The 25,588-nt window shown below is 43.5% G+C and overlaps 1 pseudogene; it reads left to right on the top strand.

Moving 5' to 3' along the window:
• Positions 1-12,702: 12,702 nt before the first annotated feature.
• LOC147462271 (chlorophyll a-b binding protein 1B-21, chloroplastic-like) lies at positions 12,703-23,914 on the top strand (annotated as a pseudogene).
• Positions 23,915-25,588: the final 1,674 nt, after the last annotated feature.

Genomic DNA, 25,588 nt, shown 5'->3' with positions numbered 1-25,588 from the left:
TTTTCCTTCCTACATCTATTCTCTATTACTCTCATAAATTAGACCACAAAAAATATTCATCTTTTTATGGTGGACTTATAATGAGAGAGATTTATTTTGACCCCTTTCTATTTTTTTCACCTATATTATTTATATTTCACATGTACATATTTTTTTAGACCCCTCAATATTTGATTTTCTTAGTTGTACTATTCATTTATATCATGATCTCAACAAAATCTTCAATTATAGACCTACCAAATAAGGTCAAGGGTATGTGGAATGCATGCATGCATGCACCATGGGGAGCTCACTCTTGGAGGTATTCAAAAGAATCATCCAAAGAAGGACCTCACAAGGACCTTGTGCAGTGGAAAAACCAGTCGGTTTTGCTGAATTTTTAAAGATCACATGCTCCCTGACTTTGAAAAGGTGATACAAACAAAAGTTGTAGCTCATGAGCTGAACTTTCACCTCAACTTTTTTCATAGTTTTTTGAGCTACGAGCTGTGATCTATGATTTTATTGGTGGACCCCAGTTTGCCCATGCTATGCAGCCACACTCCGTCTTCCACTTTATCATTTTCCTCTTTCACACACACTCCTCCCTCTCCTTCCCACTCCCAAACCTGCAACTCCCATGTCCTAATGCAACTCCCATGTCCTAATTCACCCTCTTCACCATTGCGACATCTCTCACACCTCCATAGCCTTCATCCTCCATTTCTACACCCTATGTGTCCCCCTTTCTCTCTACATATATGTCCATATTACCATACTCTCTTCAGCTTTGTAAAGAACTTAAAAAATCAATAAAAATCCAAGGATAACCTCTGCAAATGAAGTCTTTTATCATGAATTTTCCATGGTTTGAAGATACATAGCTTCATCGACACGCGTTACTTCGCCATGCTGACCGCTTCTTCTACCGGTGCTGTAAAGAGGTGAATGTCAACTTCTCCAAGCTTCAACGTTGCTTTACAAGCTTATCCCTTCTCTAACTTTTCTCATCATATATATCACCATTTGGTGAATGATTTTATAAATATTTTTTAGTGATAATTACTAACTACTAACCACTAACCTTATTGTAAAATGCACCCTCTACTAGAGTAGGCACTCCCAAATTATTCACTCAATCCTCTCTCCTATCATCCTCAATAATTCTCTTCCCTTGAGCCCACATCCATGTGACTCAAAGGACAAGAGAGACCCACCCTCATTAAAATAAAAAATAAAATATGCATAATCTTTTATTCCTTCAAATAAACTTGATTAGGTCTAATCCAAATCGGGGCTTCTAAAACCTATAAATAGAGCCCTTCTCTCCCTTGTAAATGATCACATGATCACACTACACCACACCATTCTCAACACATAACACACCACTCTTCAAGCCTAGTTGTGTAGAGTGTGTGCATTGTGAGTGCTCTATTCCATCACTACACATAGGTGCATGGAGAAGCTTGAAGTTAGTTATGCCATCTAGAGGAGTGGAGTGTATGCCATACTCTACACCACACTTGTAGCCTACTCTTGTGCATAAATAAGATTTATAGTTTTGGGTGCAATTGTATGCTGCAACTACGACTCTTCTCTGCAAATTGACTTGATAAGTTGGCTCATCAGGTGGTTGAAGGTATATTGTCCTTGAAGTTTGTTGTGCCATTTCATGCTTGGTGGTTTGAGGGCTTGTTGAATTGTTTGCCTAAAAGGTCAATTGTAAGAGGGTGGTCGGTGAGAGGGCTCCCATGACCCTAAGACAATTTGTGTATTGGCAACAAGGTCAAGTTTTGTGGTGTCTCTCTATTTCTCATCAAGCTTTCTGTGCATCTAGTCTTTAAGGCTAAGACTGAGTTGCTCAAGTTGATTTGTTCTCTTTACCTCTCTCTAGCGTGGTGAATGTTTGTGTTTGGTGTGTGTGGCTATCTTGCATTCCCCTCTCTTTGTGCATTTGAGTACAAGGAGACATCACGTGCGTCCTAGTTCGCATCTACAACTAGGTGGTGCCCCTTTTCTTGTTTGGTTTCTGGCTGTGGGTTGTTTTTATCTCTGATTGTGCTTGCCTCAGCCCCAGTTGAGCAGCACGGGAGCCTCGAAGGGTGTTTAGAGGCCGCTCTTCTTGTTGCCCGCCCCGGACCGCCTCAGTAGCTTATCAAATAGGTCTTCTACCCATGGAATGGGAAACCTATTCTTGATAGTGATCCTATTTAGTGCTCTATAATCGACACACATACGATATGTGCCATCTTTCTTTTGCACTAATAGCACATGTGAGAAAAATGGAGATGAGCTAGGCCTAACCATGCCCTTCTCAACTAACTCATGAACTTGCTGCATAATCTCCTCTTGTTGAGCTTGAGAAACTCTATAAGGAGGTTTGTTAGGCGGTGAACTTCCCAGAAGAAGTTTAATTGCATGGTCATCATTGCCTCGTTTAGGAGGTAGTTCACAAGGGATGTCGTCAATAAAGACATCTTGAAACCCCTTGAGAAAATTGGATAACTCTAATTCTTTGTAGTTGCTTTCATTTTCTTTTGCTAAAGCATTAGGTTCATTTTGAGAATCCTTAACAAAAATCATGTACACGGAAATAGAGATCTTTATTGACTTGTTGAAAGCTTTTGTATGTACAATGGATATGGTGTTGCCCATTTCCTTAGCATCTATATACATATCTTTTTCCCTAAACTTAAAGGAGATTCTCCTTTCAGGGAATTTAACATAGGCACCCATGCGATCAAACCATGGTGCCCCTAGGATTACATCCTTATTCTTGAGAGGAGAGATAAAGAAGTCCTCTTTGTCCACATAGCTTTGGACATGGAGCCTCAATTTCCCGATTAAGGGAGTGACTGAAGCTTCTTGCCCCTTGAAAGAACCGTATGTGAGTAGGACATCTCCCATCTCATAGGTTTGTATGCCTAGCTTGGTGGCCAACTCTATAGATATAAAATTACGAGTAGAACCGGGGTCAAAGACAATAAAAGCATCATGTTCTCTTACCTTTCCCCAAGCATGGCATAGAGGAGATCCTTTGTGGTGAGTTTCCTCCTCTTGGATTTCAACCAAGGTAGCTCTAGGAGGTTCATGGCGGATGTTCTTTTGGGGACAAGCACAGTACTCATGCCCTTGCTCGCCGCACTTGAAACACCAGTTATCCTTGCGATAATGCTCAAGCTCTTCAGGAGAGAGTTTATTTTTGCCTTTATAAACTCCCTTCTCTTTAGCTTTGTTGGAGTTGCCCTTAGGAGACTTTTGGACATTTTCCTTCCTCTTAGGCTCATTGGAACCCTTGTTTTTAGGGGGCTTAGAATTCCTCTTAGTACCTGTTTGAAAATTGATTCGAGAGGCCACTATAGTATGATGTATTACCGTTGATATGATGCCTGGCCTTTGAGAATTTACATACTCCACCATTTCTTCGGTTAAGCCCGCACAAAATTGTTGCTTTTGCTCTCCAAAATCCAACTTTTTGAAGACAGTGGCTTTGAGTTGTAGGTCCCAAAGCTTGTCTACATATTTGTGAATGGATTCATAGGGAGAGAGCTTCAAGCTTCGCCATTCAATAAGTACTTTGTCTTTGGCATCAATGGTGGCCAAAAATTGCTTCATAATGGAAGCTCTTAAAGCTTTCCATGTTCATGGAGCTTCACCGTTGGCCCGTAGGCTAGAGCACCATTTTTTGGTGAACTTTTGAAAGTGCATAGCTACATGGCATAGCTTAGAGGACTCCTTGAAGCCCTCATCTCCAAAGGCTGCATCGAACTGTTGAATAAAGGCCAAGACTTTGTCCGTAGCACCAAAGGTCCCATCGTAGGTAAGGAAAGAGATGCTCTTCTCCCCTCTTTGAACTTTTTAAGCTTGTAAGACCTCTTCCACACGGCATAGGATTTCCTATGGCCTCTTCTTTTTGATGGTTCAAAAGTTGCACCATCACTTTCTTCAGAAGATGAAGAATTTGGAAAAGATGGAGAAGAGGGTGACCTCTTTCTCGCCTTTTTCTTGCCTTGATCTTCTTTGTTTTCACCATCACTTTCATAAGAGGAAGAGGATGAAGAAGAGGGTGTCCTCTTTCTCGCCTTTTTCTTCTCTTGCTTCTTGTCATCCCTCTTTGAAGTATGGTGTGGAGAAGTGTGCGATGGTATTCTCCGTTTTGGAGGTGATGGAGAGCGTTTAGCCCGCCCCTCTTTGTGGAGCCATCTCCACGGAGGTGGCAGGAGACTCATTTATTTCTTGTTCCTTCGATGAAGGCTCTTCAGTTCTCCTTTGGGAAGGAGATGCGTCATCAAGGAGAAAACTTTTGAGCCCTTCGTAGGGATTCTCTTCTTCTTCCCGAATCGGAGAGAGGCCTCTTTTGGAAGTCTCACGAGGAGGCTTCCTAGGTGTTCTCTCGTCATGGTGGGGAGCTTGGAGAATCCCATGAGCACGAAGCTATCGTTGCACTTCACTTTGGAGGGATGGATTGTCCATGGCTTGTTGAAGCCAAGTATCAAGGTAGTTAACAAGCATAAGGGCATCATTAGTAGCCTGCTCATTAGCAAAATCAAAGTTATCAACTTTAATTTCACTCTCTTTACTATTGTCAGCCATTCTAACAACTTTTAAGTGTACTTTGGCACTTCAAGCCCTAGTTGTTGCTCCTCTTTACCCCTTTAGAAAAAGCACTCAAGCTACTGTACCCATGGCTCGAATACCATTAATTGCAAGGAATAGAAGAGAGGGTTTTTCAACACCAAAACAACACCGGCTCCTGTCAAGCTTCTAACAGCTCAATAGTGGTTAAGCCGTAGGCAAGCCCCGTAGGACTCCACTACTAAGACCATAGCTCTCGACGATGCCCCATGATCTGCACGAAGGGAGGTACACTGTAAGGCTGAAAAATCCCTATTCTACTTACTCACATGCAATTAATAATACCAACCATTTATAGCCAGCTTGAGGACCTCCCTTCTTGAGCAAGAAAAGAGAAACCTTGTGCTTTGATACCAATGTAACATTTAATGGCCTAGCATTAGGAAAATTTTGAACTCATTTTTGGGCCTTTTAAGAGTGCCACATCATCAAAGTTGTACAAAAGAAAGCAACCCGGTAGAACCCTCTAAATATTGCTTAGAACCCCATGATATGACCTATCATTGGAAAGTTCTTGAAAAATGGATTCTAAAGAGCCAAGGTCCGAAAAGTTCGGATGACTTCTATGAAAGTTATGCCATTTTTTTTCAATCAGCCAGGTTTTGTTACCGTTACGGTAATCTATAATCACCTTTTTCTAGATCTACATGAAGGCAATGTCTAATACATGCATGCTATATATCAATAGATAGCATTTGAAGAGTAGATTCTAAATATCCAACCTCCGACAAGTTTGGATCTTATTTGCAAAAAATTTACCGATCCCCACTTTTTGAAAGCTATGCCACATCAACAATTCTTACAAGGCCCATTTTTGAGTCCAAACTTTTCCTAATGTAACTTGTGTGTAGTGGAAAATAACATGAACATAGTGAGCATTTCATTAGAATAGATTCCTAATGAGCATAATGAGAGTGCTTGGTTGGAGAGAGAGAGAGCAACTAAAAGCATAACACCTAGTTAGTTAGCATGAACAATACTTCAAAAGAGAGAGAAATTAAGCAATTGACAACAGTTGAGTACCGGATTTACATGGATCCGGTCCCCCTCCAAAAGGCTTTGTATTATGGTTTCTCCCATGAAGAGAGACATTTTAGAATACAATTCTTTGTGTTCCTTCAATACTAGCTAGTGCAATGAATATGGAAGCTTCAAGCACTAAGCAAAACACTTATAAAACACAACATCAATTCCCTCACGGTCTCAGACCCAAGACCTCACACACCTTTGAAGATGGTGAGAGCTAGCAGGGTATGAGAGTAGATTGAGAGGAAGAAGGAGTGTTCTTACAAGAAAGATGTACATCTCTTCACATAATCACTCATATTAGCATAGCTTAGCTTAGTAATTACCATGGTAGAGGAGATGAGCATGCATTGAAGCTTGGCTCTTGGATGGATTTGCATCACAAAGCCAAGAGTTGTTGGTGTAGGCCTTCCTTCTCACAAGCTTTCCATTAAATCTTGAGAAGGAGAGAGAGAGTCTTCCTGCTCCACACATTTATTGTGTGTGTGTGTGTCAATAATGCCTTGCAAAAATCAGCCCCCTCTCTCTCTTGGTCGACCCCCCTTGCTAATTACTCATGCTAGCATCCTATTGGACCTCCTCAGGCTTAGCCAATGATAATTAAGCAGCATAATTGATAGCCTTCTGACATGTGTCCCCCTTTCCCCTTTTGTGAGAGCTTTACGTAATTTAATAATTCAAATAAACTCTCATTGGACCCCTTTGCCTCCTGGACAGTAGGAATCATGCAAGCCATTGGGCTGCTGAATGGTCATTGGTCCCCTTGGGAGATTGTCCAATAAGAGAGCTTAATTATTATTGTTTCTTTTATTAAGTGTTTTTAAATTAATTAAGCTAGATTTACTCTAGTCTAATTCTCATTGGTCCACCTCCAAGGCCATCCAATAGGATTTGAGTACACCTTGTGGGCATCTGGGCTGGGGAGCTGACATGTGTCCCTCTTTCCCCTTGTGTACAAAGGGAGCTTGTGTGTATGTGTGTGAGTTTCTCTCTCATCCCCTACTTCCTGGGCTCGCCCCCTCCTATGTAGGGCTTGACAAAAGACTTTTGGGACACACACAAAGCATCCAATTTTCCCTAAAGTTGACCTTTGGACACAACCTTTGAATTTTGGAACCTTAGCATTTTGGAAGTCTTAATGGACTAAACCTTAGGGTCTTTTAAGACCATTGTTGCACATTGCTCTTTTGTAGATGCCTCCCGCCCTTTGGATCTCTATTTTCCCTCCTTTGGATCCCTACTGTGGCCAGTCTGCTAGCTTAACCAATATTCTAGCTTTTTCTCCCCTCGCACTTCCCCATATTAAATGGTCAGTTTAACATGAGAAAATAATTTAGGAGAATTAGATATTGATTATTATGATAGTCATGCCACGTTATCAATTTGTGACATCCACTTTGCATCCAATGCCGGGTAGTTCTTGAATTTCACTAAGAACCGCTGTATCACTTTACCTTTCCCTTTCCTTTCCTTGTGAGCCAGTATCTATTCTAGAACGAGTATCTCATCGCTCTCTTCTACTTCAGGTTGCTCCTCAGGCTCCTTACCACCCCCCCCCCCCCTCCCCACCCCCCCCCCCCCCCCCAAAGCACCCCCCCCCCCCCCCCCCCGCCCCCCCCCCCCCCCCCCCCCCCCCCCCCCCCCCCCCCCCCCCCCCCCCCCACCCCCACCCCCCCCCCACCCCCCCCCCCCCCCCCCTCCCCCCCCCCCCCCCCCCCCCCCCCCCCCCTCCCCCCCCCCCCCCCCCCCCCCCCCCCCCCCCCCCCCCCCCCCCAACCCCCCCCCCCCCCCCCCCCCCCCCCCCCCCCCCCCCCCCAAACCCCCCCCCCCCCCCCCCCCCCACCCCCCCCCCCCCCCCCCCCCCTCCCCCCCCCCCCCTCCCCCCCCCCCCCCCCCCCCACCCCCCCCCCCCGCTCCTCCTGCTTGTGCCATTCCCCCCGCCTCGAGTATCTTTCTCTGTCAGAGTTGGTTCAGAGCGGCAACGACTCACTTTGCTCGTTTTGACGCCTTCGACTCCCCTTTGTTCACCCTTGCAGTAGTAGACACAGATGGAGGATTCTGGTCTGCCATAGAGGGACTCCACTACAACCCTCTTGAACGACCCTACAGAACCCACCATCCAACTTGATCTCTCGCCGACAGAACAAGTGAGCTTAGAGGCATAGGTGGCGCGCCTTTAGGCCACCTCTGTTATTTGCAATATTCTCAGCACCAAACCCAGCAAAGGGGCAGTGCGCGATCTCCTTCAAGCCTGCCTTATTGCAGAGGTGGGCAATATTCTCGATGTTTAGCTTCTCGAACGTGGCTACTACCAGATAGAGTTTGAGACTCCTGAGATGGCGTCCAAGGTCATTGCGATGAGCCCCCTAGCCATCAGAGGAGTTCGATCACACTTTCGACAGTGGCACCACGATTTCAATCCAACTACTGACATTCTTGTTGAGGAGGCTTACATGCCCATCTCAGTCTGCTTCCTCGACGTGAGAAGGGAGTACCTTTTGCTCCTTTCCAGGTAGGCTCAACGATTGGGACTGCCCTGGAGACACCTTGCACGACAGTCTGTGTAGCTGCCATGGCAGTCGACATCCCCATAGTACGTTGTCGTGCTGTGACATGTACATAGTGGGAACACATGCTACAAGAGTTATCTTGTAACTTTTTAGATACATAATTATATTTCCTATAATGTACATATGCATATGTAAGTATAAAAATAAGCTTTCTATCTCATCTTATTATTTATCTCAAGGGTAATGTATTCTTACTTTACCATCAAAAAATACTATGGGAAAAGTGTCAATAGCTCCACCTCTTTAACTTGGGGCAAAAAGCATTGATTCTTTCTTTCTACCATCTCATTATTATCTCACACCTTATCTAGATCCTATATCTAGAGTAATTTCCAATCTATATATATTCTATGTATTTTTCATATATTTCTTTTTAAATAGCTACTAGGAGGGAATCAAATCCTAGTGGGACACTAGGTGGCATGATTTCAAAGATACATTTATTTTAATGCATTATTGCAAGCATGATTACAAAACTTTGTCAAGGAGCAATGTCATGCTTTCATATGGCATGAGGTGTCCTTTGGAATCAAATGAAAGTCTAGGCTAAGGGGACCACATGAAGACTTTTGCTGCCATAAATGGACCCTATTTTGATGAAGTTTTTACACAAGGTTCCAATCCGAATTGGAAAATGATTTTAAAATGAAAATCGTAGCTAATGAGCTGAAGTTTCTGCCCATATTTTTACTTTTTTATTTGGAGCTACAGTTGAGGAGATATGATCAAAATACTGGACCCCGGTCTGCCCACATCATGCAGGGACAGCTCATTTCCAACTTTTCCAATTCCTGTTCACACTGGCTCCTCTTTTCTTGTGTAAACCCTTGTGGGTTCCCTTCACCTATAAAAGGGGACCTCTTCTTCCTTGGAAGGAACTCAAGCATTCAAGCCATTGATGAGAGGAATTCTTGAGGGAGTGAGTAGTAATGCCTAATTGTACTTAGCCCCATTAACATAAGCCCAAGCCTACACTTTCTCCTAGAGAAAAACTAGCCATTTTTGTACGCCATCCTTGGAGGATCAACTGTAATCAAAGAAGGTGTTGTACTTGGCGTATCAATCAACGTTGAATTCTCCCCTCTTCTTCTCTCTCCCATCAATAATGGTGCCGAAGGGTTTCAAGTAAGATGTGTTCTACATTGATGTTTTCTTGATTTCTTGTTGTTTTCATTTTCATCTCTAATCCAACATATATATATGTATCTAATCTCATCTCCTTAACCAAACCTATCTCTCTCATTCTTAGTAATTCATCCTCTCTAGGTTCTCTTTGCTACAGGTACATCTCTCCCCGCAGTATCCTTATTGCTTACGGGCAAGAATAGGGCTTGGGAGGGAAACTTCTCATCTCTTCACTTCTCTCATATCTATATTTCTCACATACTATCCTAGATGAATAACCCACATGATGATAATTTCTATCGCTTTCACTCTGTACGATCTATTAGAATTAACGTATGGATTAGCCGTAAAATACACTTTCAATAACGTATAGTGTTTCTCTTTGGCCCAGAACGGCTCAATGAAATACTTCTATCACCGGATCCCATCATACTACCTCTCATAGACTATAACTTTTCTTTTGACGTAAGCGTAGTTATCTTGCTATGAACCAAGAGGATTTGTACACACAATTAATCCCAATCACTAGACAAAATATATATATTATGGTAAGCACAAAACTACAATTCCAAAGAACAATTCGTAGCCTATTTGGGCAGCCAAGATTGAATGCCATTAACTCATCTGTTAACCCTTTCATATTACCCATGATACGATATGACCATAGCCTTGATGTTTTCATCTTTGTGTTATTTTGACATTTTCTTTTGTGTTCTTTCTTTGTGCGTGTGAGTGCAAGAGAGAATGGGTGGGCTTCTTTGATAGTACTTCTTTCCAAACCCTAGTCTTCATGGCATCTATGGTTTAACTCCTTCATATAGTTTTTGTCGAGTTCTCTCACAAACTCTCACAGCCATAAGCCTGGTGCTTTCCTAGCAAGACCGCAAATTTCTCGACAACGTGTTCTGGTTCGAAACACCCACACTCTCCCAAAGGTCATCCTTCTACCTCGGGTGAGTGGAGGTTGGTTCCGTCATTCCATCTTGCAAAGACCTCTCCACGGAGAAGACCCCAAACTACACCACAGGATCAATCCCAGTCTTCAAGGACAGAGTCATAGGGAGAGCAACTCTCCGAGCCTGGGGCTCAAGCGAAGGAGGGCTGGCAACAGGTTCCTAGTCGATGTCGACAGGGGTCACGAAGCAGCCTGGCACTCAGAGTGGTCCCCAGGCTCCAGTGGAGATGCAATGGGTTCCCACAGGGAACCGATTGGACCCGCTTCAACAGGACGAGGTCCCTGATCTACCCTCCACCTCAGTCTCACCTCCGACAACCCCTCCTCCCCCGGAGTTCCCCTCTGCCTCTCCCCCTCCACCTCTTTCCTCTGCTTCTCCACCTTGCCCTCCTCCCTCTGCTGCTCCCCCATGCCCTCCTTCTCCTCCTTCTCCCACGAGCCCCCGTGCTTCCACATCTTCTCTTGTTCCTTCCCCGTAGCCGTCCAGGGGGTAGGACCTTCCTCAGTAGCTAGGAGATCTCTTGGCAACACTTTTTCCACAAGTATCTTGGCGAGAGAGGGACAGCCTTTCTTGCGACCCCCTTTTCTGGTGTAGACATCCCCCTTTGCAACAGTTTTTTGTGGTTTGATGAGCTTCTACATTCACCGTCATTGGGATTTCTTTGCCTACCACTTTACATGGTTTCTCATCGACCCCTCACCAGACCTTGAGGCAGCTTGCTTCAAAGTTCATGTATTGTTCCTTGCAGCTAGAGGGATAGAGGCCCTGGACTTAGTGGTTGGCTTCTCTTTTCCCTTATACTATAGGGACCAGTCTGAGTGGACTCTATACTCATTGTTGGAGTGGTTGTAGGCACAGACCCTCGAGTTCTCTCATCACATGGGAGACCTAGGGGTTATAGACTTGGTTCAGAGTCTGTGGCCATTGGCCAAGTTTTTAGTGACACCTCTAGACTTAGCAGGATGTAGACACATTGTGGTTCATTTCTTTGCTGACATGTAGAGCCCGCCATTTTATGTACACATACATGAGGACTCCTGGACAGAGGAGGTTTCTTTGCACACGGCTCGTTCTACTTGGGCTTGGGCTAGACACTCTTTGTGGTCACGCCTATCTCAGGGACACTCGGATGTGGATTACTCCCCATCCAAGCGTGCCTCGAAGATAGCATGGTTAGCTGCTACTGTAGCATCAGTTCTCTCTCACTTTCCATGAGGATCATCTTATGGAACGTGCATGGATTAGGTGGGCCCCAGTTTTAGCGCTAGAGGGGCCGACTGCATCAGGAGCTTCAGCGATGCCTTGTGGGAGGAGAGATTGACCTTCTTATGCTACAGGAGCATCATCTGTGTAAGAACCGCATTAGACGTTGGTGCAGCCAAAGTGTGTCGACTCTAGAAGATGGCATGGATAGGTGTGTACAGGAAAGAAAAAGCATGGCAAAGGACTGGAGCACCCAGGAAGGTCACGGGATAGCAGGTAGCAGCGGAGGTGTATGCGTGATGCGGCTTATAGGCCAAGGAAGGTTACACAAGGGGCTAATTGGAGTATCAGGTGAAAGAGATGAAAAGATCAGTTTTGGGATCCAGGAATGAAGAGCTTGAAGTGCTGAAGGGACAGGTCCAGATGGCTCATCGAACCGAGCTACGAAGCCCAAGTTATTAAAGGTTAAAGTTTTGGTGGTTTACAGATTCTTGCCGGACAGGGCAGCTGGGGACAGGTGGCCCGGGCTGATGTCAGTGTATATACGTGTAGTGATCGAGTTGTGGAGCATGCCTGTCTTCTCGGAATGCGAATCGGAGCTCTGGATAGCGAGTTATGGTCAGTTAAAGATTTCAAGGGGGCCGGGTCTGGGCCTCCAATGCAGCCCACTTGGCCGCATTGGAAGATGTGACATTTGGCAGTTTTTGGGCCTCGCCAAGGTTCTAAATAATAGCATACATCATACGGGTCAAGCAGAAGTTGACGGCTCATGATTCTGAGCTCTAAGCATCGAGTTACAGTGTGGAGAAAAAACGGAGCATTGGGCGGTTGAATGCTTGCAGATGCATTTCCTGTTTTTTGGCGGCCTCAGACGGCGGACTCAGTAAAGTCAAAGTGCGGGAAGGGTTGCATGGCACTGGACATACATGGTAAAGTTTCGGCATGGCTTCACGGCACGCGGTTCCAATTGAGGAGCAGATTATAAAGGCTGGGAGAAGAAGGCCAGAAAAGAGGTTTTTTTTATATAAATATGTTTGGAGGCTTTTTTGGAGCTTATGGCCATGAGCCCTGGGAATGCCACATGGCTGGGCGTATGAGCCCACATGCACAAGACGGAGGGACGGGCTTGTAGTATATAGGCTGGGGCGAGTAAGCCTCATTGGTATCATAAGGTGGAGAGCTCTTGGAGCTCCGTGGTCTGCTGGGCTATGGCGTGGGCACCAAGGGCGCTACGCAGGCGGAAATTTGGGCAGTTTTGGCAGGGTAGGCGAGTGTGGCAGCGACGTGGTGGCGCGCGCCTGGAGCGGCGGCAAAGTCCGGCAGTTGGAAATGTTGACGTGGCAGTGAAATGGTCCCGCGCGGCCCGAAATTTTGAGGAGAAGGAGGAGAGCAATAGAGACATCGCTATTGCCTCCCCCCCTCGTGTAAGGGAGAGGCCCCGCAGCAACATGCAAGGAGAGCGAGAAGGGAAATTCGGGAGCAAAGAGGTGGACAAAGCCAAATGAAATGCAAGGGGCCAAAGGGCCATGGTGTAGCATGCAAAGCTTTCCAAAATAACTAAGCCAAGTGTTGGCAATGCATAAAACTTCTAAAAGGAACTCCAAATGGAGTGCACTACATGGAAGCACACCACTTTTTTCTTTTTTGAGATTTCTAGGCACACCCCTATAAAAGGAGGTTTTTCTTCATTTTTGAGGGTCTTTTGCCAAATCGGAGGCTTTGGACCAAAGAGGGTTTTTTTGCCAAGGCTTTTGGAGCTCTTGTTTTTTGGTTGCCAAGGTTCATGTCGGCGTGTGTTGGATGTACATGATATTGCCTATGCTAGTAGACTATTCCCTACTATTTCAAGGCGTCATTCCCCTTTCCCCCTTCTCTTCTCTGCTTGTGTGCGTGTGTTTCCGGGCGTGTGTAGGTGTGTGTGCCCCCCCGAGGTTGGTCGTGCAAAGAGAGAGGTTGTATGAGTGTGGAAGGCTGTGAATTGAGCGAAGCGGAGTGATTGAGTGTGTCTGGTGAATTGCAAGGCGTATGTGCGTATGGTTTTGGGAAAGCGGTGGTTTGTTTGCGGGTAGTGTTGAGTTTTGAAGGTGAACTCTAGTGGATTGGGGTGCTGTGTATACCCTGGGCTATAGTTAGGCATTGTGTTGTGTGCTGGGTGTGTTCCCTTTCCCCCTCTCCAACATTGTCGTCAGCTTTTGCGTGGGCTATATGAGACTTTTTGGTCAGCTGCATTTGGACCTAGTGGCATCCAAGGAGGGGTATGTATGACTATTGCGGACTCTTGGCAGCAGGCCATTGTGGACAGAGGGATAATTGTGCCTAGCAGGGATCAGTGGATCACTATGCAGGTTCAAGGGTGCCTCTTAGGTTTCCTAAACATCTATGCACCCAATGTGGCGAGTGTACGAGTAGAGTTTTGGTCTCACATTGTAGAGTTTGTGTCGCAGGCAAAGCAATGGTGCATTGGGGGTGACTTGAGGACCCCTCTGACAGGATTGGAGGTAACCATACTACAATGGATGGAGTTGAGTTGGCAGCTTGGGAGAAGTTATGTATGACTCTACAGGTTTCAAATGTGTGGAAGCATTCTAGCTTTGTGAGGCCCCAGACAGCCTAGCCTTCTCTCAGACAGACCGTAGAGTGGGAGGAGTGAATCTATCTCAAATAGATCTATTCTACACTAGTGGCCACTTATGTGACTTGGGTGGGACAATTTTCATTTTGGCTGGGACTTCTCTTTTGGAACATTCACCAGTCATCCTCACAATGACAGATAGACAGAGGAGGTGGAGCATGATGTTATGCATCCCTGAGAGGGTCTTGCTGGACTGCACTCATAGAGCGAGTGGTGGCTCTTTGGACAGAGGGCTTAGACATGCAGGACTCTCTTGCTGATAGAGTGGCCTCCGGACTTGCTCAGCTTAGTCGTCTATTTCTCCAGGATTCTACGGCTCACCACCTGGCTGTAGTGAGAGAGAAGGATCAGATTCACCAATGAGGCATTGCTTCCTTGCACAGGATGTAGGAGTAACATTCAGATAGTCCCTAGTGGGAGGAGTAGGTTTAACAGGCTCGCCTCGAGCTCACCAGCACGTATGAGAGATACCATGAGTTTGCTTTCCATCGATAGGCATCTCAGTGGACCCCGATGGGTGATAGAGTGACAAGGGATTTCTTTGAGACAATGGGGCCCCAACATGCACATGCCACGGTCAGCCAATTGCTGAGGCCAGACGGGTCATTTTCTTCAGAGCCAGAGGAAATGCGAGAAGTTGCTTCTGAATTTTACCGTGACCTGCTGTCAGCAGAGCCTTAGTCAGAGCGTCATGATGCATGGAGAGAGAAAGTTTGGGCACAGATGTGTTGTCTTGTGACTGAGGAGATGCGCCAGAGGCTTGAGCTGCCTCTTCAGCTAGAGGAGCTCCATGCAAACCTCAGAGAACTTTCCCGTGGTAGTTGTCCAAGTAAGGATGGTTTGACTCCCAGCTTTTTCTTGGAGTACTCGGACTTGCTTGGCTCAAATTTTTGCAGCGCTTTTCAGTACATCCTACACACAGGAGAGATGCCTGTTAGCATGACAGAGGGATTGATTTACCTCATTCCCAAGGAGGGTGGCTCCTTGGATGAGATTCGACAGAGGCGACCCATCACCATCCTCAACTTAGCCTACAAAATTCTTGCCAAGTCTTTGATTTTGAGGATTCAACCACTTCTAGAGAGCATCATACATGGGACACAGACAGGTTTTGTCAAGGAGCGTAGTATCCTTGACAACATCTTTACTTTTTGGGAGACTTCTGTCCTTGCGCACCTCCGTCGTGAGGATCTGGTGATACTTCTTATCGATTTTGAGAAGGCCTACGATAGAGCTGACTAGGACATTTTAGAGGGAAATCTATGCAGGATGGGCTTCTTAGATGCGTGGATCAGAGGTGTGTAAGCTCTTTACAGACAGGCACACATTCAGGTACTTTTGTGAGGTGGTAGAGGTGATCGTTTCATGCTCACACGTTCGGTCAGACATGGTTGTCCTCTTGCCCCCTTCCTCTTTTTGTTCTATGCTGAGGCAATGAGAAGATTTTTGGTTTCACAGCAGGTTGATCTACATGGCTTAGCGCTCCCTATTCGGGGAGACGAGCTACTGGATGCTGAGTTTGCAGACGACTCAGCTTCGTACTTGGAGGGCCAAGAGGCTCGCCTTCACAAGTGTGAGCAAGCTCTTGAGACCTTTTGTTGTGCATCAGTCGCACTAATCAACTGGAGAAAGACAGTGGCTTTCTCGGTTGGTAGTGCTTCTATGTCTGATTGGCTGCTAGGTGAGGGTTTCAGATGGATTTCCCTAGGGACTGCAATTTAGATACTTGGGCTGTCAGGTTGGCTTGGACTTGGAATCGGTTCTTGATGGTGATTTTATTGAGATCTATATAGTCAATGCACATTCTCCAAGATCCATCTTTCTTTATAACTAGTAGCAGTGGTGAGCAGAAAGGTGAAGTGCTAGGTTGGATAAGGCCCTTTTCCAAAAGTTCTTTTACCTGGTATATTATTTCTTCATTTTGGGCTTGACTAACTCGGTAAGGTGTACTACTTGGAATCAAATCAATCGTGTGATCTTCAGGACGAGGACGTAACTCGCTTGGTAGGCCTTCAGAGAAATAGTTAGCCTGTGCATGTAAAAATTCTTGTTGTTTCTTTTCTAAACCATACATATTTAACCTTTGTTGATCATTCAGCTCTTTTAGAAAGATCGAGTAAACAAAAAGAATAGATTTTATTAATTTTGAAACGGCCAAAGCCGATACAAATGGGATGCATTCGCCCTTCAACTTAACATCAAGTACAATCTCTTGACCCTTTTCATTCTTCAAAGTAGATTTTGTGGCCCTATAATCGACCACAACGCTGTTCTTGTGGAACCAAGGGATTCCTAGGAAGACGTCACACCCTACCAAGGACATGATGTAAAAGTCCTCGTGCCCTAAATACCCTTGGCAATGCAAAAATGAGAATGAGTTGGAAACACCCTCAAAACGTACGTGCTTCTTTGCCTTTCGTGCATTTGCAAAGAGGGTGGTATGCTCCTTGGCTATGTCTCTTTGAATGCTTTGTGGTCCTCAAGATTCGGTTGACTCGTCATTCTACCACATCATCAAGTTCATCATCAGTGTACACCCATGGTGTAGGTGTTTTCTTCAGTGGTGATTTTAGAGGTGAGTCAATGGCTATACACCACCAGGTATGCATTTCGTTGATCGGATGCTTGGTCAAAAATTTTGCATATTGGGGATCCTTGAATATTGGAGCATCTACCGAGCACAAGCATCAACCTGTTGTTGACGTTGCATCTCCATTCATTCATACTTCGTGGGCCGTGGTGGCCCGTACTCTTCTTGTGAATTGACAAAAGACGGCCGTCGTCCATTTGAATTTTTGTGCTTTCACCCGACCGTGGATTGTCAGGTGTATTGCTCTGGTCCTTGCGAGATTCGTCGACTGTATCCATGTGTGTCGTAATAGAAGGGATCGGATTCTTTGTAGAAGGAAAATTGATTGAGCTCTGATACCACTGTAACAAACTTGGACACCCCAAGTTGGAATTCTAGCACAACACGTGAGAATAATTGGAAATCACTTAATCAACTTAATCACACTGTGATGAGAGACGACATGGCCTGACGTAGTTCCGTGCCTAGAGGTATTGGCCCCAAAGTCTGGCGCCCCTTTTGGTATTTATTTTTACAGCAAGAATTGAGCAAAGTATAAATTCCACAGGTCCTCTCTGCTTAGAGCTCCTAGGAAAATATGAGAAACAAAGAGTCCCTTGATACAATTTTATAGGCTCTAAGCCTTCTTAAAGCAGTACATAAAAGGCTTTAGTTCTCAAAAGCATCTGGTCCAAAATCTACCGCTACAAACACAGTCAAAACAAATTGTGGATTTTTGTACAGCCTACCACATTAGCCAACCAACGCATTTTTTGGAAATCTTGCCACGCCAGCAGCAACTGAACGCAATTAATCTTTTATTCTCTTTGTGTCCCCATGGGCCCCCATTGGACATAACTTCCATATGTTGGGGCAACTTATAAAATAAGCATTCTTATCAGCTTGTCTGGGTGGTCATGCCACATCATCACTTTGTGACACACACAACTGCGACACTAGTGACATTGCCAACTCCTCCCACACACGAAACCATTGACATGGTCTCATCATGTGCATCACCTCCAACATACTTTGAGAGCATAGATCTGGTGCATCTCCTCTTGGCTAGATCTAGATCCACATCTAGAGCTGGGTCAAGGAAACCTGCCACTGCATGATCATAAGACCTACGGAAGACCGCCGTGAGAAAGCACTACACCGTAGAGGTGATAACCAAGCGCTGCATCCACTGCCCGTCATCGCGCATGCTGCACTCATGACATGGCAAAAAAGCTGACCTGGTGCCTATCAAAAGCGTTGGGCTGAACCTGCTGAAAACGCTAGTGGGCGACTACACAATGATAGGGGCTACCGTTAGGCCCCTTAGAGTTGCGTACACACAGAAGTGACCCGCTCTTGCTCCTCAGGGCTGGCTGCCTGACCCACACATGCCGCTTCAGGACCTGGCATAAATGCCCAATAAATGGAAAAAAAGGGCAAGAGAGGAGCAACTAGCCCTAGTGCTTTGGGAAAGAATTGAATTGCAAGGGTGAAATCTGGTAAGGGCAAAAGGGTCATAGTAGGCCATGGAACTGATCCAAAATCCAAGGCTAAACATGGATAGACACAACCTGACATGAGAAACCTACCTCACACTGACTAGGCACAGCCACAAAACAGCCCTCACTCCTTAGCACCTGTCCTTGAGAGAAACTGGGACTGACTAGATGAACCAAGAGAAATGCATGAACATGTACATCTCATCACACTTACTAAGCATCTCTTTCCTTATACATGCATACATGGAATTTCTATAATTCTCCAAAGTTGCATATCTCTCTTTCTCCAAGTCTCCTCTTATAAGCTTCAACTCCATCTTAATCATCACTTGTATCTTCTCAAATATTAGCTCATCCTTTTCCCTGGATAGTTTTCTTGCTTTGAGAGAACCAGATGACAAAGTGTTGTGCCGACTTTTCCGCCTAAATTTGACCTTTGCTTTCGATGGGGTTTCAAATGCATTTGGATCAAAAGTGTTGTTTGGTTGGTCCATCATCTATGATATGCGTGACCTACACGACTTGTGCTAGCTTGCAAGAACCTCCCTTGCATCTATTCCCTTAGTGTTTCTGCATCCTCACGCTTCTTATGTGCTGCCCGTTCGTTGTGACCTGTGAGTTGCAGAGAGAGGCGCAACAAACCTGCATGAACCCTAACAAAGAGAGTTGCGTGCGTCGCACCTGAGCTGCTATCTAGATTTTGAACCAGCACATTAGCCCCTTGTTTATTGTCTGTGCAAAATTTCTGCTCTATAGTCACTTGCTTTGTTGATGCACGTCGCCTTAAGGACGCTGCCTGCATCAATGCTTGTCTTGCTCAGCTTGCTTTAGTTGCTCACAGCAACGCTGGTCTTGCTCAGCTTTGTGTGGCCCTTCAAAGTGTGTCCACGCTCAAGGTCTATCCAAAAGTCCAAGTAGACTAAGATGCACTTAGTTGTATGCCACTTTGGAAATACTATAAAGAATTGTTTTTTTTTTGACTCGCAGACAATAAACTCATTATTTGATAAAGGTTTGCTGTACAAGATGGACTCAATGATGCACCTGCAAGCTATTTCTACTGGTCTGCAAAAAACTTTTGATTGTTGGGGTTGCACATTTCAGGCTGGTTTTCCATGCAGTTACCTATCAAGTGGCACAAAGAGAGAGATCGACTTTGATATCACATTTGATTTACATGTTTAGCAACAATATATCTTGGATTTATTGATGGATGATACAGAGGACAACAAGAGAATTATATATCTTGATGAATATGGGGTGCTTATAATGGGAGAGAATTGTGACTGTTGTAGAAGTTTAAATGGTTTCGATAACAAAGTAATGGTGCAATGTGACTCATGCAGTATCTGCTATCATGTAGAATGTTTGAGTATGGATGAAAAGAATGCCATATATTCCACATGGGTGTGTCAATCATGTGCAACGAGGAGTGCTCTTTCTTACCTTGGGAGCAAGAAACCCCAGATACCCTAGGAGATCCCCATATAAGGTAATAGGATTGTAGACACCCCACAATTAATGAAGTGTTGTAACAATTGGAGTTGTAAACTAGCATGAAGCTCGTCGCAATGGTATGTCAGAGTAGGTGCACAAAAATCCTACCAGCATCCAAGCATTGGAAGTCACATGTGATTGGTGCTAAAAATCCTCCAGTTCTCCATCTTTCCAAAACATGCGGACCTTTTAACATTAATTTTTTGGGTTCACCCTTGTTCTCATTAAATGCATGCTCCAACCATGTGTGGCAGAGAAATTCTCATGTTTTCGAAACTGGTCTTCATGCTAGACATATATCCCAAGCACAAATTAAGAGTGTTAATTACTTTCCCTATCACATAGACATAATAGTGAAGCACTTATCGTCTTGGTCTTGGCTTGATCAAAAAACTTTGCTCCATCCTCTTGATTTTTTAGACTCAGGCGTTTAGTTGACAAAATCAAGGAAATTCATACTCTCACTCCTAGTGATCCTTGGAATCACTTGTGTATTTAAATGCAACAATGTATTGAATGTGTGGGTGCAACTCTAGCTAATTAGAACAAACAAGAAGTTAAGATAGCATGTAATACTATTGAGGCTCTCTTGCACCAGAACTTACAGTGCTTCACATATCAAAATTTGGAAAGCTTAATTGACATAAGGAAATTTTTTCTGCTTTTGATATTAAAATAGCTAAAAGAGCTAGATTTATGTAGAAAAAAGGAATTGCAAGATTAAGGGTACTTCAACAGATTTTTATGCCAGGCTAAGACAAAAAATTCTAGAGAATGTTTGGTGGTTGAGCATATGCAGCCCAATCTCAAGCAAGGAATTACAAAACTTGTATCTAAACAGTTGTTCCCCTCTTTGTTGAATCATTGGAGACCTATAACAATGATGGGTATTCTTTATAAAATATTTGCAAAGGATTTTTCTTTGAGAATCACCCTTGTTCTTTGTTAAATCACTGGAGATCAATAACAATGATGAGTATTCTTTATAAAATAATTGCGAAGGACTTTTGACTCACCCTTGTTCTTAGTGAGCATATTCACAGAGCACAATCTAGTGTCATAGCAGGAATATCTATATATGATAACATTCTTACAGTCATGCTTGGCATGGAAGTAGAACGAAAAAAACAAAAGTTTATCTTGCTTTAGTTAGATTTTGAAAAGGCCAGGTTTGATTTTAGGAAATGGGATTTTATAATGTTTGTCTTGTTGAAGCTTGTCTTTGGTCCTCAAATGGCATCTTGTAGGGTCTTAGTGGGGATTGGTGAAATATCTCGTCGTTGTCAATGGTAAGCTGAGTGCTCTTATCAAAATATGTAGAGAAGGGGAGTAAGTGGCACAATTGTCCACTTACTCCCCTTCTCTTTGCCATTGCAATCCATCCCCTCTTTTACTTTTTGGAATTGCAAGCCAAATAGGAAAATTTGCATGGTCTATAACTATTGCTCATTATCATTGATCGTTCTTGCGTTTGCTAATGATACATTTTCCTTTCTCCAAGTTGATAATGTAGATATTAGTAAATGTATGTCCTGTGTTTGTATGTCCTGTGTTTCAGTATTTACTCTCGTAGTTATGTTTTCCTTAATCTCAATAAGTATCATCTTGTAAATATCTCAACCGATAGATTTGACCACTTAATTTGCAGAGGTAAAAGAATTCCTTAGGGATTTGTCTTTAGACATCTTGGCTACCCTATGAGGCTCCAATGGGGGTTGATGTATCTCACAAACAGCTTATTGATTGGGTCCTCACTCGAGTCTTTAGCAAGATTTCCTCTTGGAATTCAAATGGATAAATTCACACTAAGATTTGGACTCATTATTGCTTGAGACAAGTTGGGGGAGTGTCTTTTGGATACTTAGCTCTCATGTAATTTGAATGTTAATAGATTCCCGATTGGTCATTACCTACTTTTGAAGCAAATTAGTGGCTTTTGTCTACCACAAGAATTTATCTTGCCTTGCTTCCTTATGTTTTTATACATGTCATATGCAATTGAATTTGGTCCATGAATAGGAGCTTTAAATGGTCGACTGATAAACTCGCTCTTCTAGTATGTGGTCTCTTTAATGCTCTTTTAGGCACAAATGTTTTTTGTAGAGGGTTTTGACTATGGCTATGCCTCTTGGAGAATTGTTGCAAATAAAAAATATTACAGATGGTTGATGCCCTCGTTGTCTCAAACTTGAGTTTGCTAAACATCTCTTTTGGTCCTACCCTATAGTACATCATTGGTAGAAATGTTTGCACGATTGACAGGGAGGAATGCATCAAAAACCACGCCTACAAAATTTAATGTTACTTCGGTTCTTTTTGCATCATGATACAAGCATGACTTATGCATTTAGTTGGTGAGAATATGCATGTTGTCTTTCATTTGGTTTGCTTGTAATTTTGCATTTTTTGATACCTCGAACTTTCAGCTCTTTGATATAATATAACAAACTTGGTGGGGAGGGGGGGGTGGGGGGGGGTTCAATTGAAAATTATGTGACTAGCACGTGAGTGCAGTAAAATGGATTACAAAATTTAATTTTTTCTCACATTTTGACATTGAGAAGGGTATCATAAAATGGAATCAAGAAAAACATTTATAGATTGAATAGGAAAAGAGTGTAGTTTGTTTGTCAAATATTCACAGATAAGGAGTTTTATAAATAGTTCTTGAACGCACATCATATTCAAAATTTATACGTAGTGACCCCCTTGAGATAACAGAAGATAGTACGAGAGAGAGAGAGAGAGAGAGAGAGAGAGAGAGAGAGAGAGAGAGAGAGAGAGAGAGAGAGAGAGAGAGAGAGAGAGAGAGAGAGAGAGAGAGAGAGAGAGAGAGAGAGAGAACATGGATTTTTTCATCTCGATTGTTGTCCTCAAACAATGAAGGAGGGGGACGAGCAAAAGCGAGGGGGGGGGGGTCCAGTAGTAGGGATTGTTTTATTCTATATTTTCTCACATTGTCACAATTAGAAGTTTTTTGAGAAAAGGATCTTGAAAACTAATTTACAAATTGAATAGAAAAGGGTTTTCTTTTATTGGTGAAAATTTCACAGCGAAGGGGTTTTCTAAATAGCCCTTGAATGCATGCAATATATAGGTTTTTACATATAGTACTTTCAAGTTTTTTTCATCTTGAAATCTTGGTCAAGGTTATGCAAATCAAGTGGCTAAAGTTGCTCTTTTATGTTTTGGTCACCTAGAAATTTTGATCAATAGCACAAGCAGAAACATCTTAGCCCCAATAAAGGTGCTGACACCAAGAGGATTTCGGCTTGGTATACGATTGTTTCCATGATATGCTTGTTTGAGGTCAATTATTATCTAGTACACAGAGTAAGTACGTATTTGTGTTCTACATTTTACCGATTGTAATATGCATATTGGAAATTTTGTTATTTATTGCTATTTACGGCCAAGAGCAATCACGTGAAAGTTTTTTATCTTGTGGAGAGAGAGAGAGAGAGAGAGAGAGAGAGAGAGAGAGAGAGAGAGAGAGAGAGAGAGAGAGAGAGAGAGAGAGGTAGCTAGAAACTAGCAAAGCATGTGCAAGAGAGGAGAGTGTGTGATTGCTACATCCCCTCAAGTTGAGTAGAAGAAATGAGGGCAATGGATTCTATGAGCATGGCTTGCTTAGACGTGCCTCTAATGCCAGCTGCCTTGTCCAAGTCCAAATTTTTGTGAGCTTCCTTCTTCACACCCACCCTTGTACCATCGTCACCTTGCCTATCATGATGGCTCCTTTCCCGGTGACTTTGGGTTCGATCCGCTCACACTCATTGAGTTTCTTGAAAATGTTTTCCACTTCAAGGAGTCCAATCTCATTCACTGCAAATGGGTGATACTTATAGTGCCAATAATTTTACTGCCAAAAGATCTAGGGTTGGGTAACTGGGTGGATGTGGACAAGTGTGCAACACCAAGTAGGTAGGCCACCTATTTAGGAAACCTTATACCCTAAGGCAACTTGTCCTTCATTGTCACTTTCAAATCTTTTTACATCGCCTTTTTGGATTCCTTAAGATACAAGGAGAAAGATCCTAAGAAGAGGAAGTATCTAGGTGGGTCTTTGATCCTCTTCATTTCTCCAAGAACCCTTTGTGGGCTTTACCATCGAAGTGACAATCTACCCTAGCATCGGGCCACTTGAGAATCTTGCCATGCATTTGGCTGATTCATGGAGCAAGAACACCATTGAAATCATGATTCCTAGGAGTATTTTTTAATTTAGGTGTTTCTTGTTTGGTTGGTTTCATGTCCCCTGTAGATTATGATTGTTATGTGTTGATATTTTTTTTTCATCTTCTTCACACACACACACAAAGAGAGAGAGAGAGAGAGAGAGAGAGAGAGAGAGAGGTCTTGTAGGCTTTATTAAGAAGTATACTATACACCCTCTTTCAAGTTTGTACATTGTCTCTTGAATTAGTAGTTCCATTTTACCTTTATATTGTCATGCATGTAACTTTTTTTATGCTGACATCATTGACTATGACACAATGGTCTTGTTTGTGCCATAGAGATACATCTTTCATAGGCCTATACCCAAGGTTTGTGGACAAATTACCACTATGGTGTAGTATGGGGCCATCATGTCGGACTCCAATCACCATCATCTCCACCCTGCATTGGTGGGTTGGGTAGCTAAAGAAGCTCAGTCAACCCGAAGGCCCTCTCCTGCTCATGAAGTCTACCTAATTTATATCCACCTCAGGGTCATCTATTGTGGTAGTCCATATCCATCCCTAGAACAAACTTTGCAAACACTGCATTGCAAAGTATTTGTGCTACAAATGAGAGCGCGGAGAGCCTTGCAAAATAGCAAAAACAACATATTGCAAGTCATAATCGGCAAAATGGTATACCTGACAAATAACTTGTGCACCATAATTGCTACCATACATGAACACAGGGGGAAAGAGAGCGAGAGAGAGCAAGAGAGCACATGCAGACGCACCTCCTAGAGCGGAGTGCTACGCCGTCATGGTGAGAGACAAGGGAGGAGAGGGGAGAAGAAGACACAAGCGCTGGGTGCAATCTCCCCCCATGCAAGAGTCACCATTTCCCTCTTGCACGTATTTCATTTATAGATTTCTTGAATGGTCAAATTGAGTACAAACTCGCTTGCCGGTCATAAATGGTCAAAGCTCATAAAAGAGCACTTGAATAATAAAATGTACAATATATATGTTTCCATTCACATAGGCATAGCTCGGTCCAGTCGTTTCCACCTGTCAGCTGCAATAATTAATAAAATATCAATTCTATAACATACCTATCCGTTGGAAAGCAATTGTCCTCAGTTGCGAATATAAAAATTTGCAAATAATACTTGTCAAAAACAATGATTAGAAATCTATATCCAAATAGTAAAAGAGAAATCCATAAAATTAGACAACATTTCTTATGCCTGCCGACCGTCATCCACATACTAGCTATTCTAGTGTGCCATACCACTAGAATAAGTAGTATATGTCATACCTTGATGAATCAGGATATCATTGGTCACACTCATTGTCCAATAATCAACTCTTATCAGTCTCAAGTCCAATTTCATAAAAATTGTTGCAAAAAAAACATCATATACCCTTTCCAAATCCAAATACAAATATCTGTCAACATAAATCCAAATCCAAATCCAACTATCCTTCATTTTGTATACTCGGGTAACAAAATCATACCAGTTATAGTGGTGGCCAGCCACACTGCAGCATGATTTTGTGATTGGTGTTGCCTAAATCGGCGAATCTACACCACTAAGACGTGCTGCCTAAATCAGAAAATCTGCACTAATGTTGGCTAAATCGGTGAATTTGCATTGGATATTGTTTAAAAATTGTGAATCTGTAGTTTATCAATGTGCTGTCTAAATCGGCGGACTTGCATCAAGATGAGTAATC

Source organism: Adiantum capillus-veneris, chromosome 2 (genome assembly GCF_014529385.1).
Source record: "Adiantum capillus-veneris isolate H3 chromosome 2, ASM1452938v2, whole genome shotgun sequence".
Lineage (NCBI taxonomy): Eukaryota > Viridiplantae > Streptophyta > Polypodiopsida > Polypodiales > Pteridaceae > Adiantum > Adiantum capillus-veneris.
Note: the sequence above shows the minus strand (reverse complement) of the source record. Positions and strands in the feature narration are given on the sequence as shown.